A 19,764-nucleotide genomic window follows, 5' to 3' on the forward strand; every position below is an offset into this window, starting at 1 on the left:
AGGTTTAACACAGTGTTCCAAGGAATTGCCACTAAACATATCCACAGAACCAGAAAATGTAAGACAAACAAAGGGGAAAAAGAATAAACCCATACATGGATTTATATACAAACAGAAATGGTCTGCAACGTCAATTTTGGGAACTGACTGCCAACACCCTACACGTATCAAAGGAGATAACAAGCAAAAGAGATGTGTGTTCGTGATTTAAGGACTTTGAGGAAAGGAAGGGCTGTAACATCCCCCAATCACCCAATCCACACAGACACAGCAGCACAAGGGACCCACAGCAGCTCTCAGGGATAGTCACAGTGACCCTGGCACCGTTTGAGACCAGATCTGCAGAAGGCACCTCCTCTGCTGGCAAGTCCTTCTGCTTGCAGAAAACAAGACTGATGCATATTGTGCTCCTACAAATAACTTACTTCCTCATAAATGGGTCAAACTAACCCAGATTTATGGAACTGGAGTTCCAGCTCCAACTCACTCAGAAGTCCAGGAACATCCATTCTTATTACAGAGCCTTAAACAACTCACCATAAATCCCTCTGTTATGATGAAGAACCCAGTATTTTAAACTAGAAGAGACCTTTGATCTATTCTATTTGAGCATTTTTGGAATTTGCTAAATGGAACCATAGAATCAATCAAAGAATGGTTTGGGTTTGATGGGACATTAGAGATCACTTCATTCCAAACCCTCTGCCCTGGGCAGGGACAATTTCCATTATCCCAGGTTTCTCCAAGCCCCATCCAACCTGGCCTTGGACACTTCCAGGGATAGGGTATCCACAGTTTCTCTGGGCAACCTGTTCCAGTGCCTCATCAACCCTTCAGTAAAGAATATCTTCCTAATATCCAATCTAAACCTACCCTCTCTCAGTTTAAAACCATTCCCTCTTGTCCTGTCACTCCATGCCCTTTAAAAAAGTCCCTCTCTAACTTTCCTGTAGGCCCCCTCTCGGTACTGGAAGGCTGAATTTGGATGATTTCCAAAGGTTTGAGAAAAAGAAACCCAGGCTTCTCAAGTCCCCAAAATAAATGTGAGTCTTCAGAGGAGCAGCAATGGTACCACTGGCTTATTATAATAAATGCATCTCTGCCTTTATCAGTACAACTTCTGACATCCTTTCCAGAGGTTTGACTGGACCTGACTGTCACAGAATCACTAAGGTTGGAACAGACCTCCAAGATCCATCCAGACCTGGTCTCAGTATCTACAATACCATACAGAGAAAGCTTGTGGCTGCTGAAGAGCCTTGTAACCACTTTAGTCTCACAGAATGGTAGAATCAGAGGATGGTTTGGGTTGGAAAGGGCCTTAGAGGTCATCCAGTTCCAACCCCCCTGCCATGGGCAGGGATGTCGTTCACTAGATCAGGTTTCTCAGGGTCCCATCCAACCTGGTCTTGGCTGGGTGTCATATCAGGAGAATTCCACTGTTAATCATTCTGCAACTATTCCATACATTCCATACAGTCCCCCATCCAGAGATCACTGATCTTGCAAAAACCTACCGAGAAGGCAAAACCGTTATTCGAAGAGTGCCAAAAATACTCTTAATGCCTGTGTGAAAGTTTTCCCTTTTTCTAGATAGCTTTCTTAAAACTCAGACAGTCTTTGTCCATAATTAGTAAAAGAAGCTATTGTCTGTTCTTCTTGACAAGACACTTATCTTCCCAAGTCTGGCAAAGTATTTCTTAAATACTGACAAAGTTCCTCACTTCGTATTAATATTTTTCTCCTTAAGCTCTACCCCAAAAATAGCAACCAATTATTTCTTCAAACACTCTTATGCCACTGGTGCGCAAAGTGCTTGTTGATCCAATAATGCCACAAGGATGTTACTAAATTCAGCCCCTGTGTTCGGAAGAGATTTCCAAATATTTTGCATCTCAAAAGTAGTTTACTTCAAAGTAAACTTCTGAGGGCTGATGGAGTGGCCCGGCTTTTGCAGGAGGATGTGACCCAGGCACCGCCCACATCTGGCAGGGGGCTGCATCCCACCAGAAGGACACCTCTGAAATTCAATATAATCACTCTTAGAAAGTCAGGTTCAGTGGGGAGGGATATTTGTGGGGTGCCCCGTGCAGTTTTAAGCTGAGTTCTTGGTGCCAAAGGAGAGCGATTGGTGTCAGTATTTAGGACTTGGACTTCAGTACCCAACCAAGTTACACCGCTGAACTGATGGAACCCAAGGCCAACAGCAAACCGAGATAAATCAGCCTTGCTGGCACCCACGTGAAAGGTTTAGGTGAGTTTGTTTCATCTCACACTGGCATCAGGTCCAGCAGTCAAACAAACAACAGCAACTTGTTAAACTAAATGCAGTTTTCCCGCCCTTCAGAACCCCCAGCACTCTCTGATCTCAGCAAAGGGCATATCTGCTCCTTTTATTCACCCATGCCTTTCTTCCAGATCACAAACCCATTTCCTCGAGGCAGAGGACCCAGTGGCAGCAGAACCCTCAACTTGTCTGTTTTTCTTTCAGATATACATGTAGTGAAGTATTAATTCTTGCTCTTTGGGCTCCGTGTCACAGCAGCAAAGTTCACCTTCACGTGTCAAATGCAGGTCCCTCTGAGGGACCTCATTAACTACAAACCCAGTGAGCACTTTTTGCCCCCCCCCAACCAAATTCCTGATTCTACCTTTAATCGCCATATTTGAAACTCAGCAGCAATAAATGAGATGCACCACGAGCAACACAAAGCTGTTTTATTCACTTTTCAAAATATGAAAGAAAATCCCATCTCTTGCTCCAATTTTACTGTAGTATTCAAGATACATTACACGTTGCACAGAGTTGCTTTCTGGTCTGATTTTTTTTTTTTTTTTTCCTAATAGTAAGGTACAAGTTGTCTTCTGAAACACTTGGCATATTCCTACTTGACAGAGGCAGGGGTTTTCCCAAGTATTTCTTAAACTAACTTGACATTTCATATAATTAAATCAGCAACTAGAGAGTAAGCATTTGAGCTATCACATTATCCGAGCTTCACGTATATGAAAATAATTGTATCTTATCTCCTATCTCCCCAATCTCCCCAGTCAGGAAAAAGACACAACCAGCCTGGTTAAACCCTAGTATTAGTGGAATAAGTGGTTATAATTTTATTAATCACCATTTTTACGGCGGTGCTGGGGATGAATTGCTCCCTGACGTTCCGCCGCGCCAAGCTCTGCACAAAAACGCGCCTGATTAAACATTTCCTCCCCAGAAGAGCTTGCACTGGATGTTTCTTTGTTCCAGCAAGTCCATGAGCCCGCCATGCGTGTAATTAAATCTGCTCTTTGGGGTGGGCCCGATCCCGCAGACATATGTCTGGTAGCGGCTCCTCCAAGAATAACGAGCTCACTCGCCCGTGAGGCAAGGCTGGAGCCCCCCAAAAACCAGCAATGATTAAAGGCAGGCACTCTATTAGAGGGTGTTTGTTCATTTGAGGCAGCCAGGCCTGTCTTTTTTCAGCCAGTGTGTGAAGTCTGTTTTCTCCAAATGGAAATTACACCACTAAGTGTCCTTGTTAGGGAGACTCATACAACCCTCTCCTGGAAACTCCAGTTCTGCAGAAATGAGTGACCATTCTCTACTTCCAGCATATTGGAAGTCCTACCAGTCCTTCTGTGCAAAGAACAAAGCCTGATCTACCTGATTTGTGCGTCTGATATACCCAAATATGTGCATTCAGCACTTAAAGGGGGGTTATAAAACAGAGAGAGAGCAACTTTTTACATGGGAAGATAGTGATAGGGCAAGGTATGATGGTTTTGAACTAAATGAGGAGACATTTTGGTTAAATATTAGGAAGGAATTCTTCCCTGTGAGGGTGGGGAGGCCCTGGCACAGGTTGCCCAGAGAAGCTGTGGCTGCCCCATCCCTGGAAGTGTCCAAGGTCATGTTGGAATGGGCTTGGAGCAACCTGGGCTAGTGGAAGGTGTCCCTGCCCATGGCAGGGTTGGTGGAACTCAATGATCCTTAAATTCCCTTCTTATCCAAACCACTCTATGATTTTACCGCTACATATTTTTCTTCACATTTCTAAGCTGTGGGCAAATTGCAACTAACGGAAAATTTTCCTCCCCCGGTGCTGAAAATAAATTAAACCCCCAAAATTTAGCTGTTCTTTTGACTTCTTGTATTTTGGTTTTTTTTAAAGACTCCAGTGATTATTGTTTAGCCAATTTTTTGGCATTGCTGAAGCACAAGGAAGAACATCGGCCAACTACAGTAAATCCTCTGGAGGCTCCAAGGGCAAGGAATTAATTTTATTGGCATAATTGAGAGCACTCACAGAGACTGTGAGGAAGCACCTGTACTGAGCTAGCATCACTTTTCTCATCTCCTCCTTTTCTTTCCTTACAAGACATGAAAAAAAATCATAGAATCATAGGGTGATTTGGGTTGGAAGGGACCTTTAAGATCATCTCCTTCCAAACCCAAACCATGGGCACCTTCCACTAGACCAGGTTGCCCAAATCCCCACCCACCAAAGAGACACGAACCCACCAGACACAGATTGAAGGCTTGCAGCCACATCAGGTCAGTGTGTCTGAGCACTCCTGGTTTTCTTCAGAGTTAACAAATGCTGCTGAGAGTATTTGTAACATATATAGTGTTTTAAAAGTAAAAAGAAAAAAAACCCCTTCCATCCCCTCTTGCTATGGAGCAGATTGCAGGCCACGGAAGGGGGAAATTCATCCCAAAGCTCCCTTTACCGCAGCTGTCCTTGAAAAGAAGGAAGACTTATTTTCAGCACATGAGTATCAGTTATACTGGGAGGAAAAAACACTCATTCCCTTCAGAGGAATTCAGCTAAAACCACTCTATGGTCCAGGAAATACCTGATGGAGCAGATCACACATACTACAGTTCCCAGGCTTTGCTTTAACAAACCTCAGAATCACAACAACACACCTTAAGCATCAGCAAGATCTTTTCTGTCCTTGTTTTTCCAAAAGGCAGCGCTGCCCATCCTGCTCTGTTTTCACTGCCTGTCCCTCTGTGGTGGGAAAACACAACTTGTAAGTCTTTGGTGAGGATATAAAACAGTGAAAAATGCACCAGAAGCTCAGCAGAAAAGGGATGATAGAGGCAGATATAATCTCTGTTTTCCAGGGGATGAATACTGATCCCCCTCCATTAGCTTTGGCCACTGGAGTTCCCATAAATATGAACAGTTTTCATTTTCTTATTTCTCACTTTGTGGTAGTTGGCCCTTGGAGGAAACTCTTTTTCCCCTTTCAAAACTACACCCAAATTTCCCAGCTACGACTGCAAAGGAAAAGCAAGAAACTTTCCAGACAGCAGATAGCTCTGGTTGGGGGTTTTATTTGGAGGATTTCTTCAGTTGTTTGTTTGCTTTAACCCTATAAAATATGGTCACACAAGGTTTCATGCCTGTGAAACTGCAATTTTGCCATTCTATTCTATTCTTGGACACCTTCAGGGATGGGGATTCCACAACCTCTCAGGGCAACCTTCTTACACCTGAATAGATCCAAGTGGACAAAGACTTTCTCAACATACATCCAACCAAACATTCAAAAAATGGTGAATTAAGAAGGAAAACTGGTAATTGCTAGAGACTGGTAGGAAGCTCAGTACACTTATGTGAATTCTCCAGCATCCACATTCAAGTTAAAAATGAGGAAAAAAACACCAATAAAATCATTTCCCATCCTGGAGATCTCCTTATAGGAAAGTGGTGGACAGTCAACCATGCCCTCCCCAAAACACTTCCTCGGTACTGTAAATTCAGCTCAGACATTAAATATCCATTAGAAATGGATAATGAAATTAAGAAGGAGACAGCTAATGGGAACCACTCCACAGAGGGAGCCCTGCTGGTGCTCAGCAGCGTGGCCAGCTGAGCACCAACAATGAACAAATTGAGTGTTGGGAGGAGGGAAATAAAGCAAGTGCCACAGCTCTGCTTGGCAGGAAAAGTGTAATAGATTCTGTCTCGGAGATGTATCAGCATCTGTGGCTTTTAAATCACAGAGGAAGGCAGAGGGGAGCAAAGCTTTTAGCACTCAAAGCAAAATCTGCAACGAGACCTTTACAATGATGAAACGCCCTCGGGAGCGAGGGAATTAACAAGAGGTAAAATGTCTGGGCTAAAATCTATATAATGTGTGTTTTAAGGCATCATCTGGCAGGAGACTGGACACCCCAGCTCTTCCCCCATCCTCTACCAGCCTTTTCATTCCTAAGAAGAAGAAGAATGTAGGGGGTTGTTTTGGTTTTTTTTGTTTTTTTTTGTTTTTTTTTTTCCTTTTTTCTAGTTGCCCAGTCTGACAGCTTGGAAACACAGAAATATTTCCCTGCAATTTTCATAATCACAGCGAGATCCTCAATATGCTTCGAAATTATAAAGGGAAGAGCAGTGTGAAACACAAATTATCAACATCATTAGGGAGAGAAGTGCTGCTTCAGATTTTTGCCCAGAAAGGGGGAAGGAATTAATGTCAGGTCTGAGAAAAGACCTTGGGATATCCAACTCTTCAGTCCTGTCCCAAACACTAAAGAAAAATCAAGTTTCTACATTCCCCACCCTCTCCTCTTCTCTCCTCATGGAGGAAAGATGGAGGCTTTCTTATGGGGACACTTCTTCCAGGCCCCAAATATTTCCAGACAAGCTGCAGACCCAAACTAAACACTTTAAAGATACCTAAAAAAGGTCTGATTAAGGAGTCACCTATTCAAAATAGCTCATCTTCAGTGATACATCACTCAAAGGGAGTTTAATCTCCACATCAGATGGCAACTTAACCATCTCAGCCTCCCCTTTGTCCACACGAACAGCAAATCAATTGGAGCAATTTTGCCCCTTTTTTTCTGCACCAGCATCTCTCTAAAGAAACAAACAAACACTTGCACATAACCAGGCTGGCTGTGTCAGAGGACAGCACCACTCAAGCCAAAAAGAGTGCATAATTATATTATCCACCTTTACAGTGGGGAAAACAACCCCTCATTTACCCTTTAAAACACCCTTGTAGCACTTGGAAAGTGGATTTTGGTCTGTGTATCTACAAATGTAGCTCTACACACACTGGCAAGGTGCAGCTGCCCCTGGCATGAAGCTGCTTAACCCCAGAGCTAAAAGCCCACGTGGAGCTTTCCATCAAAGACTGATCAGGACCCTGGGAGGGAAATAATTAATCCAGACCAAACAGCACAAATTTCTGCCTCCACAAGGCCAAGAAAGGTGAAGCAGCATCATTTTCCAGCCTCATGCAAGGCAGCTCCTGAGCAGGGAAAGGTGTTAAGAGCCCACAACATTAATTAAGTTAATAGTTTGGGATTTAGGACAGGACATCAAACATGCCTGCTGTATTACAATCTCCTTACGTGCTCCTGCTCCAAAATCCCAGAGCAAAATTATGTCACTGCAGATGCAAGGACATGGGTTATGCTTTGCAGATTTCAATCAAGCAGAATTTCCCACTCAGCTGGGTCCTTATCTGGACACAGGAACTTGACCTTGAAGAATTACTATAAAAACTTGGTCAGTGTTTGATCCTGCATAAAATGCAATCACTGGGAACGTCAGGGCATCATGTCTAAATGAGGATTCTGCTCTGTCCCACCTTGTTTCTTTCCTATTAACAAAATAAATGATTTATTCCTGCTCCAGCCTCGGGAAAGGGAAACTCACTGGGCACAAAATATTTCTCCTCTGATCTCGCAGGTGGTTGCACTAACACTGGGTAGTGTTTGAGCAGGTTGTCCAGGAAAGGTGCTTTTAACCAAGTGGGGCTGCAACTTTACCTTGGTCTGTCCCTAATTGCTGCAAAGAAATTAAAATTTGCAGACAGGGCAAACTGCTGCTCTTCACTTCTTCTGCCTTGGGGATGACAGACCCATTTCTTGACAGTTTTATCACAGAAACATAGAATGGTTTGGGCTGGAAGGGATTTTAAAGATCATTTTCACTCCAAACCCCCTGCCATGGGCAGGGACACCTTCCACTAGACCAGGTGGCTCCAAGTCCCATCCAACCTGGCCTTTGAACACTTACAGGGATGGGGCAGCCACAGCTGATTCTTTATCCTCTTCAACCTTCTTGACATTTTCCAATGGAAAATTTAGAAGACTTTTCCCCAAACAAAACTTTTCCCAAGGCAAGCACAGGTATGATAGAAAATCTGAGCCAAGGGATCAGATAGAAATTCATGTTTAAATACCTGCCTGTAGGACCCATGGGGAAGCCACAAAGTGGAGAGGTCACCTGTGTAGGAGAAGGGTTTAATCCTCTTACATTTATATATTCCTCATTACAGTTGTGTATATTCTTGGAGGCCACAGGAATGGTTTGTCCCTCTTTGTGCTCAGACAAACTTTGCCCACGGTGATGCCTTCCCACAGGGAGATTCACACACTGATGGGGACTTTGACCCTTCCGTGACCAACTTTGGACCAACCACCCAAAACCAGTCCCTAACAACCACCTAAGGTAAATCCCTAAATCATAAAAAATAATCTCTTCACGTGGTTTAATCTAATTAGAGTTTGTGACTGAAGAGCCTTGTGGGTTAATGACCCTCATATGTGCAAGTCATGAGGGAAATCTAAGTTTCTACAAACACCCTCAAACACTTGATTTGCTTCTCAAGCCTCCATGTTCCAGCTCAAACGTGTTTCTCAACCTCTGAAGCAGCAACTTTTACCAGTTATCTTTGAGCAGAGCAATCACAAGTTTGACATCAATGCAGGTATCAACAGGCATTTTACATTTTCTAATTTTTAACCTAGGACTAGAGACATCCTCTCTCACAAAAAAACCACCAAAACCAAACCAAATCAAACCAAAACAAAAACACAAAAACAAAAACAAAAACAAAGCCCACCAGAACATCCAAATGCAGAATTAGCTTCAGATTTTCTCTGCAGTCTGGAGACTGGATATCAAGTATATTTAAAAAAGGGAAGTAATGAGGTTAAAAAAAAGGAAAATAATGAGGTAAAAAAAAAAAAGGAAAATAATAAGGTAAAAAAGGTGCAAAAGAGCTCCTGCATTAGAGCACACTGACCTGAGTCTGTTTATTTTTCAAAGATTGCATCTTTAAACCTGGTGATGCTCCTCCCAGGAGGCACAGCCAATATTCTGATCTATTTTTTTTGGTCTTCTAAATCCAGGGACAGGCAGAGGAAGCCGAGCTCAAGGAGCTGAGAAAGCCCAGCATCCATCACTGCCAGAAGGAAGGTGTGGTTTTATGATACCCACGTTATTTCTTGGTGCTTGGCTCCTGCTCAGCCAAGCTCTGGGCGTGAAGTTTTGCTGCAAAGCCTTTCCCTCCCCGGGCGTGTGTTCCTGCAAAGCTGCAGAGAAAACTGATCTCGGCCACTGGGGGTCATTCAAAGGCCTAGAAGAGCCTCCTCCCAGGAATTCTGCTGCTTCTCGTGCTGGAATCTGACATCTCTGCTCCTTTAAGCGCTTAAAGGGACCTCTGTGTTATAACCCTTTAGGATCAGAGGCCACCAGGTCATCTTTGTTTTCTGACACCCCCAAAAAATCACCCCAGGCAAATGAATGACTTCAAAAAGAACAGCAGAAGAGATGGAACAGTTTACAAAGTCTCCTGACTCTCCAGGTGGTCTCCTGATCATTGGGGAAGGGAAAGCTCCCAAGGAAGTGGGGATGATGATATTCTTCTCCCTCCCTTTCTGCCAAGTCAAGGAAGCAAGACACATATGGAGATAGATTGATAAAGTCTTTGATACCATTTCCCATATCATTCTCCTGGAGAAAATGGCTGCTCCTGGCTTGGACATTAAAATAAAATAAATAAAATGAAATAAATATAAATTAAAATGAAATGAAATAAAATAAATATAAAATAAAAAAGAAATTAAATTAAATAAATTAAAATAAAAATAAACATAAAAATATAAATGAAATTAAACTAAAATTAAATTAAAATAAATGAAAATAAAAAAAATAAAATGAAATTAAAATAAAATAAAATAAAATTAAATTAAATACAAATAAAAGAAAATAAAAATATAGTTAAAAAGAATTAAAATAAAATAAATTTAAAATTAAATAAAATTAAAAAAATAAAAAAGAAATTAAAATAAAATGAAATTAAATCAAAATTAAATTAAATTAAATTAAAATAAAATAAAAAAAGAAATTAAAATAAAATTAAAATAATAATAAAATGAAATTAAATTGAAATAAAATTAAAATAATATAAAATAAAATTAAAATAAATAAAATAAAATAATAAAGCAAAGCTGGGTTCCTACTAAGTCAAATCTAAGGGTATGGAAGGAAAAAGAAGCACTGACATAAACCACACTAACAACTCAAATACCCTCATCTTGTGGGAGCAGGGGCTGTCAGGCATATCCCAAATCCAAAGTGATCCAAACTCTGATCTCCATGAAGTTTAATCTCCTAAAATAAAACTTGGTTTGCCTCAGTGGTTATTTTCTTACTCCTCTTGCACATCAACGTGCACCTTTTCTCCCTGTCAGGATGTTCACAGGGCCTGATTTCTTCTTCACTAATGAGCAACAAACGTGAAAACCCCATGAAGATTAAACAAAAAAAAAAAAAAACCAACACTGAAAATATTGAAATTATGCTAACAAATTCAAAATTATTAAAAAAAATTAATAAACCCCACTTTCTTTCAGCAATAGGACTATAAAGGCAGTGGTATGAAAGGACAATATGACCGAACCCATCCACATGTACATCCAGCACACATCCACACCCCCAGGTATGCACATTCCATACATTTTTAGTGATTTTATCGTTATTAGATCCTGGCTTGGAATTATTTATGTATTGTTCAAAGTCCCAGCCATCTGGCTACAGTCTGGATGGTAAAGCACTTCAGGAAAAGCAGCAGACAATTCCTTCCCCAAACTGCTTAACTCTTGCAATACCTGAAATAAATCTAAAATACTGACTACTACGTATTGCAATAAAGAGGTTTTTGCTGCATTCTGGCACAAGCCCAACTTCTTTGCAAACTGTGCTTTACAGCAAAGCCTCTTTCTCAATCTTTGCTTTATACCAGCTCACAGAAGTGAAAATAATAATAGAAAAGAAGTTGGAGGTGGGAGAAAGTGGCGCAGAAATCTTATTTTATTCAGCCCATCACTTTTGTTGCCTCCANAGGATTCCAAGTGGTCTCCACACCGCTTCATACACCCCAGATCTGTTTCACACAAGGCACGGGCTCTTCCCAACCCCAAAAGACGGATTTATGGCTTTAAAAATCTTCAGATTTCTTTGTGACTTAAAAAAAAAAAAAAAAAAAAAAGTCTTCTTTAAATAACGTTGTCCCTCTACTTTGCCAGCTGTATCCCTGTTTCCGTTCCTGTGTCTCTGTTAGGAGAGGAGAAGGGATAGAGGATGTTGCATTTTATGCAGCGTGGCTGTGACCAGCTCTTCAGGCTCCTTCTGCTCTCCACCTGAGCAAAGCATTTATGGGGAAAAAAAAAAAAAAACCAAACCAAAATTCCCCACCTAACCAAGGAAAGTCCCTGAACGTGTTTGCACAACAGTCTGTGTGCCCAGAGCTTGGGGGGGAGGGGGGAAAACCTTTGTCTCTCTGAAAACCCACTCCCAGATCTCTGGGTGAAGCTTTCAAAGCCAGCAATGGCCAAACACCCAGAAATATTCATGTCAAATATCCCGTTTCAGCACATTCCTGGACACCCAGGGATTTAGGAGCCCTCAGGTTTGACCTGTTATTAAAAACAAAACAAAACAAAACAAAACAAAACAACCAAACAAACAAAAAATTTGATTGAAATGCCAAGAGATCCTTAAAAACCTTCCAGAGTAAGAAGGGGCCTTGGATTATCCATTCCCACACCCCCACCTGCATCACTGAGTACCTGGAGATCTATGAGGTCTGACCTTAAAAGCAGTTTCTGAGAAGAGGATATAAGCTGTAAAAAAGCCCACTCTGAATATTTTAATCCTGATACAGTATCTCCCAAGAATCACCTGCCTCCTCGCACTTCGGAGTGCTGTAGGCTTGATTTCCATTAAAATTATTGGGTTTAGGAGGAATTAAAGCATTTTTAATGTACTTAGGATGTGTTCATAGAAAGAAAAAAAAAAAACAAAACCAAAAACAAGTATTATCATCCCACAGCAACCCTCAGCAGCCAGGGAAAGGTAAGAAGCAGAGAGATATCCCAAAAATGTGTTTCTACTTTGTTCATCTAAAGATCTTGCATGAAAGCAAGGTCTGGATAAGAGGATGAAGCTGCTTTGAGATTTGGGAGAACTTAGGACATTCCCCAGTGATCACCAGGGAAAAGCCATCCTGTCCACTCCTCGTCACTCTGTGGACTGGGACATGGATGACAACGGCAAATTGTCTTGAAAAGCAAGAAGTGCCATTCCTGGCTCTGACTTTCTCTTTAAAAATGAATAATTTAGGGCAAGAAAGGCCTGAAAACCTGGGAATAAAATGCAGGTACTGCTTGGGATGATACAACTAAAGGCTATGGGAGACAGGCCCTGTTCTTCATAACTTGAAGCCTAACTTGTCATTACTAACAGCACGATCTGTGGTTCTTCCAAGCTGTCCTCAAGCCTTCAGGACTGGTTTCTCCAGCCCTGACATCCATGAGTATGCAGAGGCAGAACCCTGAGGGGTGAAACCTGCCCTGCTTCACTCTCCAGCTGCTTCAGTTCCATCTCAGACAAGGGAAGAAGCTGCAGGCAAGTCAAAATGACCGTGAGGACAACCTGTACCAAACTCCCCCAACTACTTTCTGCAAGTGTTTCTCCAGGCTAAGAAACCATCTTAGGCAGAAGTGAGAGGTGCATCCACAGAAGACTCACTGGTTCTTCCAAGGGAAGAGAAAGAAAACCTCCATAAGTGTTCACTGTCAAGTTGTGCTTTATTCAAGTACTTCCTTTAAAACTTAAAAGCAAGTTTACACCTCCTTAGAATCATAGAATGATTTGGGCTGGGTTGGAAGGGACCTCAAAGATCATCCAGTTCCAAACCCCTGCCAAGGGCAGGGACACCTTCCACTTCTAGGTTGCTCACCACCTCATCCAACCTGGCTTTTAACACTTCCAGGGATGCAGCATCCACAATTTCTCTGGGTAATCCGTTTCAGTGCCTCACCACCCTCACAGAAAAGGATTTCTTGCCAATATCTAATCTAAACCTAACCTTTGTTAGTTTAAAACCATTAATGTCTTGTCCAGGTCTGAACAGCCCAGTCCCCGCTTCAAGAGAATAATCAAGATTTAACAGCAAGGGAGTCTGGCTAAGGAAAACCCTGAGGCTCAGGAATGGGAAGGAAAATGACTTTTCCAGGGCAATCATGGCAGTTCCAAAGCTCAGGATATAATCCCCAAGGGAAATACAGCAGGCAAAGGGTTCACTCTGTGAGCAGGAGATATTTTCCTGGCTAAGTAATTGCAATTGTTCCTTGATGTACAAATCAGAAGGACTTGGATTTGTTCCTCCTGTCTTCTCCAGCTTGGCATAAGGAAACAATGGGAAATTGCTTTTAGAATCAACTATACAACCCCTTGCACACCCCAAAAACTCTGCAAGCTGCTTCTCCAACCCCACTGCAACCACATGCAGGACTCTCACTCCCTTCAGCCACTAGAAGTTCTCATGAATCCCAGACATTAAGATCCAAGTGTAACAGAGAAATTCAGGGAAGATCAGCAACACGCACATCCCAACATCCAATTGAAAAATCCTTCCTTGCTCCTAAATGCTTTCCATCCCCACTAATTCACCCTAATCCCCAATCTACCTGCTTACATCTGTTGAGTCCTTCCCCACTGTTGATCTTTAATCCCTGCCCACTCCTGGCTGCCAGTGTCAGTCTCCAAGCCAACATCAGCCTGGAAGAAGAGATATTTAACAATAATACTCCTGGACTGACAGCATGGATAAAAGCTTTATTCCTACTTTTTTTTTTTTTTTTTCCACCACTCAACTTAAACGCTGTTTGTGTCACACATATTTGGGTCAGCTGTGTCTACCCCTCTGTTATGTACAGAAGTGATTTTTGTGCATGTTCTTCAAATAAATACATCCTTAGAGTTGGGCTGAGAACAGAAATACACAATTACATTTTTTTTGTGTATCTACATAAACCTCCATTCCCATTTTCCTGGCAGAAGGTAATACTACACAACTCCACTTGCAAGGGAAAAAGGAGTGCACTCTTACGCAAAGGATGCTAAATTCTTTTATTCTAATCGATTAAAAAAGACATATCCCACATCCTTTAGATTGTAATTAATTGAATGCTAACTCTAAGAGGTGGAAGAAAACAAGACAAAGGGAATTTAGGAGATTTGCACATGGCCACACTTCAGAGTAATGACATAAGTGACCAAGACTTGGAACTTTACAACTTTCAAGTCCAGAGTGTTAAAATTTAAAAGGATTTTCTGCCTCTGTCAAAAAAGAATATTCCTCCCTCAGTACTGAAAACCAGTGGTTTGCAGCTCCCAGCCTCAGCATTTTGATGTGCTTTCAGGGAAGAAATAGCAATACAAATTTCAAACAGGAACTGCTCCCAGCATAAGTTTTACAACAGATCAGCTATTCGGTATTGACCAGGCTTAAATCAAATTTGTGTTTATCCATATGTTGGTTTTGGCTGGGATAGAGTTAATTTTCTTCACGGCAGCCCGTATGGGGCTATGGTTTGGATTTTTGCTGGAAGCAGTGTTGATAAGACAGGGATGTTTTTGTAACCCTCTCTTTAAAAAGGAGGAGGTGATTCAGCCAGGCATTTCCAAGCAACTGCCTGGGTTTCTCCAGGCCAGTGCAAGCAAACAAGAGGAAAAAGCCCCACTCCTTGGAGGCTCAGAGATCTTTAGGTGGGAGCAGAAACAATGGAGCAGGGCCTGGATGTTCCTGTGCTCTCCAAAAGGTGGATGGCTTGGTAGGTCAGAAGCTGCATTCATGCACAGAGGTTTTTCTAGTTTATATATTATTAGTATTTTCAAGCTGTTATTAATAATAATATTAATATTTAGTATATTAATCTCAAATACACAGTGGGCCCTGCAGCACCTGCATTCCATATCACAACAGCATAGGCAGCAGAGTCCAAGTTTTCCCTTCCTAAACTTTATCCCAGGTTTTAGATTCTTTAGATTTGTTCCCTTTCCCAGGCAAAACCCCAAGCAGAAATTCTGCACCAAAACAAACAAAAAAACCCCCACAAAATCCCTGAAGCAACACATATAAAGTTCATGTATTTGTTTTACAGTCTCACCTGTGCTAAGAGCCTCACCTGAGCCATGTCAATGCCCGAGTCCCACCTGGGGAATGCCTGGGACAAAGCAGATTCACACTTTGAGCTCCTACAGTGCCCAGGAATGTCCATTCCCAAATTTATTTGGGTTACTGTGGCAGTAGCAGAGGAATAGAGCATGCATGTGCTCACTTACTGTACATGGAGAGCCTTGAAATCCAAACTAGGACAGACCAAGCTGAACTTAATTTCAATCTCATTTGGTTTCCTGATATGCATATAAAAAACAAAACAAAACAAAACAAAACAAAACAAAAAAAAAAAAACAACCAAACAAAACAAAAAAAACCAAACCAAACAAAAAAAAAACCAAAACAAACAAAAAAAAAACCAAGCAAACAAACAAAAGATACAGGAAAACCAAACCAAACAAATAAACAAAACCCAACCCAACCCAAAACCTAAAAAAACACACACAAAAAAGTTGCAGAACCTCAGGCCAGTTGCTCCCCAGAGTACTTAGCCTGGCTGGAGTCTGAATTTGCTTCCCCCCCGGGAAGAGAGATGGATTAACTGGATGTTCTACAGTATTAAAGAACCTTGGGAGCATCAGTCAAGAGAATCACAGAAACATGGAGTGGTTTGGGTTGGAAGGGACATTAAAGATCATCCAGTTCCACCTCCCTGCCACGGGCAGGGACAACTTCCACTAGCCCAGGTTGCTCCAAGCCCTGTCCAACCAAGCCTTGGACATTTCCAGGGATGGGGCATCCACAGCTTCTTTGGGAAATCTGTGCCAGGGCCTCTCCACCCTCTCAGGGAAGAATTTCTTCCTCATATTTAATCTAAACCTCCCCTCCTTCAGTTTAAAATCACTGATGTCTTGTCTAGGTCTAAACACCTTAAACAAAAGTTGGTACAAACTTTATATGGGGCAAGAGCTGAGTTTTATTTTTTAATAAAACTTTTCTTTGTTCTGCACCTGAGGCAAGGAAAAGCTTTTGAGGGAACAACTAGAAGGAAAAAAAAACCTTAGAGCTCTACTAATTTCAGGAGATGAAACTAAAGCACAAGACAGTCTTTAGGAAAATATACCCACCTGGAAAGCCATCCCAGCAGTATCCACTCTGCTCTGCTGTCCCTTCCAAGGCACCTCTGCCCTTTGAGGACATGCAGGCTGCATGGAGAGGATCTTAAACGACTCCCAATTCCACCACAATCACTCTTCTGAGAGGATATTTAAATGCACTTCCAGCTGAATCATGCCTAAGGAGAGGCCAAGGGCTTTGATTTCTGATTTTACGTCAAATATTGGGACCACCAGCACGATTTCTACATTTGAACATTAAAATGGCTTTGGAGGACCAAGAGCAGCAAATAAGATCGGTAGAGAAAGAAAGTTTTTCTTTACCCAAGAGATTTTTTTTTTTTTTTGGCTTTGCTAGTTCTATAAATAAATGCATAACCACTTAAATTTCCTGAAATACTGAGATTATAGCAAAACATTTAATATAATGTTAGAAGTGCCAGAAGGGATAGGGGCAGAGGTTTTCAAAACCAACAGTTACGAAGTCAATTTGTGTATGAAAGTTAAGTCTCCTGGCAATTCCTTTTGCCATAAAACATGTTGTTCATTATTCTTTAATATGTTTTCCTATGTTTAGGCTTATTAATTCATTAAATCATTGCTAAGATCCCTAAGAACTGGATATAAAACAGAGAAGACCCTCTAAATCTAGTGAAAACGGAGTGAGAAAGTAAATTTATAACATTTGGAAGTCTTGCACAATAGCAAAGAAACAATATGAAATAATTCATCTGCAAATGCCACAAAAAAGGGTTTTTTAAGGTTGTCTAGTGTGAGAGATAATCTTATTATGATTTTTTTAGTATTGTTTGCGTCTAAACTTTACCCTGCACTTTATTAATGACTTATTAAATACGACACCCACTCCTCAACCACTGTGTCCCCATAAAATGAAGGAAATAGGATAGAACCCAAAATTTAGAAGCAAAAGTCAGTCATTAAGACTCTCAGAAACTTTTCACACAATATTTGACAGGCCATGTTATGGTTTTGTTCTATATAATAGGGGTAGTACCAATTTCTTTGCAGGTTGGGTGGCAACAATGGAGAAATATTTGTGAACCCACCTAATGATGGCAGAGAAAAGGTGCTACAGAAGGTCACATCTTCAGCCCTTCCTTCCTTGAAGGTTGGACTTGATGATCTTGGCCTGATTCCATGATTCCACACCTGACACACCTCCCTCCTAAAACACTTTGGCTATAATGGTGAATATGATCAGGACACAGCCCAGTCCATCCCTGATATTGCACAGTAGGTTTGAATCTCCCCAGAAGATCCAACAGTGTTGTTCTTCCTTCCTTTCAGTGCTTTCAACCCTTTCTAACACTCCATCCTAAGGATATTTAGGTGCATGATTTTGTTCCCTCACTGCTCCAGTGAGGAAGGAACAGGTGCCACAACCAGACCCAGACCTCCTTCCAGACCCTTCGGACAACGCCACAGACTGCAACAACCTGGGGGTTTCCAGGTCCCTTCAACAAAGCCTTCCAAGTATTGCAATTACTTCGGGAAGATAAAGCAAAATGGAAGCAGTATTTGGGTCCCAACGCAGCAGAAGGATGAACCACCTGCTTAATGTTAATTAACCTCAGGGGGACTCCTTGTGTAGTTCAGAGTTTGTTCTGTTGCTTCTGCACTTTGCAACATGGAGATGTGAAGTCGGCAGTGGATTCCTCCCCAGTTCATCTGCTAAGGAGGAGGAGGTTTAGATTGGATATTTGGGGAAAAAAATCTGCACTCAGAGGCTTGTCATGCATTGGAAAAGGCTGCCCAGGGAAATGGCTGAGTCACCACCCCTGGAGGGATTTAAAAAATGCATAGATCTGGTGCTCAGGGATGTGGTTTAGTGGTGGACTTGGTAGGGCTAGAATAATGGTTGGTTTTATGATTTGAGAGGTCTTTGCCCACCTAAATGTTTCTACGATTCCATGGCAGGACAGAGAGAGCATTTCCAGCTCTGACATGTGACTTTCCCAAGAGCTGGTTGGTGCTCCAGAGAGGAAACAGTGGTAGAGAGAGGAGAGCAAAGAAAATTATAGACCCAATTCCAGGGGAAAAAAAAAAAAAAAAAAAAAAAAGAAGTTAGAAAAATTCATTCCACAATTGCTAAGTATTGAGATGATAATTAGGTGATCTATGCCCTGAGAACACTGCCAAGAACAGCTTTCACTGGCCAATCTAATTTTGTTCTGTGTCAAGATAACCAGCCTTATCCAACAAGGAGAAAAACTCAGGTGGGATATATCTTGAGTACCACTCTGGCCAGAGTCCCACGCAATATCTCCAGGAGAAACTGTGGGAAAAATGGTCCTAAATGAAGTCACAGCAAAATTAAGCAGTGACCCACCAGTCCCTTGAGCACACCTGGAAACGAGGCACTGCTGGAATATGAGATTAACCTCACTTTTTCAAACGTGGCATTTAAAGCCCAGGTTACAGGAAGGTTAATAAAAGCCGTGTTAAAAATGTCCTGGCTTGTGGCATTTTAATTCAAGCTATTTAAATCCCCTGACCTATGTGCCTCCTTGTGCAAGGCAGGTTTTGTTAATTTTCCCCACAAAAAAAGATGGTTTTGGGAAGATACCTTGAAGAGGGGAGACAGTGCATGTTGCACATATTAAAATTGTAAGCAACCAGGGTTTAATTCCTACTGCCTTGTAGTGTTTTGTGTCTGTTTATCTTTAGACATGGCATATTACTGAGAAAAATATTTTGAAGTTTACTTTTTTTTTAATTGCTCAGTTAAAAGAATTAAAACAAAACTATAAACAAGAACAGCTTTCCACTCCCTACTTTTCCACCACTGCACAGCTGAAGCCCAGAAAAGATCCTACATGGAAACGGGGGAATATTTGTTTTTTCCATGGATTGTGAGAAGCAGAACGAGGAGATGAAACCCAGATGTTTCTGGAGGAGGTTGTAGCTCACAGCTGCAAAGCAGGGACATGGCTTCTGCCTCCACTTGCCACTCCACAATTATTTTTTTTTTTTTTTAAGTGGCTGAATGGCACTGTCATCCCCCAAAACTGATATACTCCAAGTAATCCTGGTGATCTCTCTTGTGACCCACCTCAGGGTGCTCCTTAGTGAAGGCTGGAGAAGATTTCAGTTCTGCTGAGTTATACTCTCTCTCTCCCAATTCCAATAGGAGTAGTAGTAGTAAATAATAATAATAATAATAATAATAAAGTGTACCAGTTTTGTTTTCCACAAGAAATCCTGGATATCCACCATCAAAACCAGAGTTTGAACTAGGGTTGTCTGACACCAAGGAATCCCAGGCAAATCATATTCCCTAAGAAACTGCCTTGGTGTTCCCCTGCAAACTGCTGCAAATGGGGCCTGTGGATCTCTCTAATTAGGTTGATCTCTCTAATTAGGCTGGTCAGCAAGTTTAACCCCCACATGAGGCTAAACTGACGAGGGGCTGTAAGTCCATCATCAAGTC

The 19,764-nt window shown here is 41.6% G+C and overlaps 1 protein-coding gene and 1 long non-coding RNA gene across 2 annotated transcripts in view; both read right to left on the reverse strand.

Moving 5' to 3' along the window:
* LOC114069585 (t-SNARE domain-containing protein 1-like) overlaps positions 1–19,764 on the reverse strand; it is a 71,859-nt gene that overhangs the window by 36,474 nt on the left and 15,621 nt on the right. The window lies entirely within an intron of this gene.
* On the reverse strand, positions 513–7,985 carry LOC114069586. The gene is made up of 3 exons (XR_003573803.1): positions 7,940–7,985; positions 1,270–1,275; positions 513–686 (listed from the first exon to the last, which is right to left on the reverse strand). It is a non-coding gene; the product is annotated as an uncharacterized LOC114069586 (long non-coding RNA).

Source organism: Empidonax traillii, unplaced genomic scaffold (assembly GCF_003031625.1).
Source record: "Empidonax traillii isolate 1590-97213 ecotype Southwest subspecies unplaced genomic scaffold, ASM303162v1 scaffold1300:size135431, whole genome shotgun sequence".
NCBI lineage: Eukaryota > Metazoa > Chordata > Aves > Passeriformes > Tyrannidae > Empidonax > Empidonax traillii.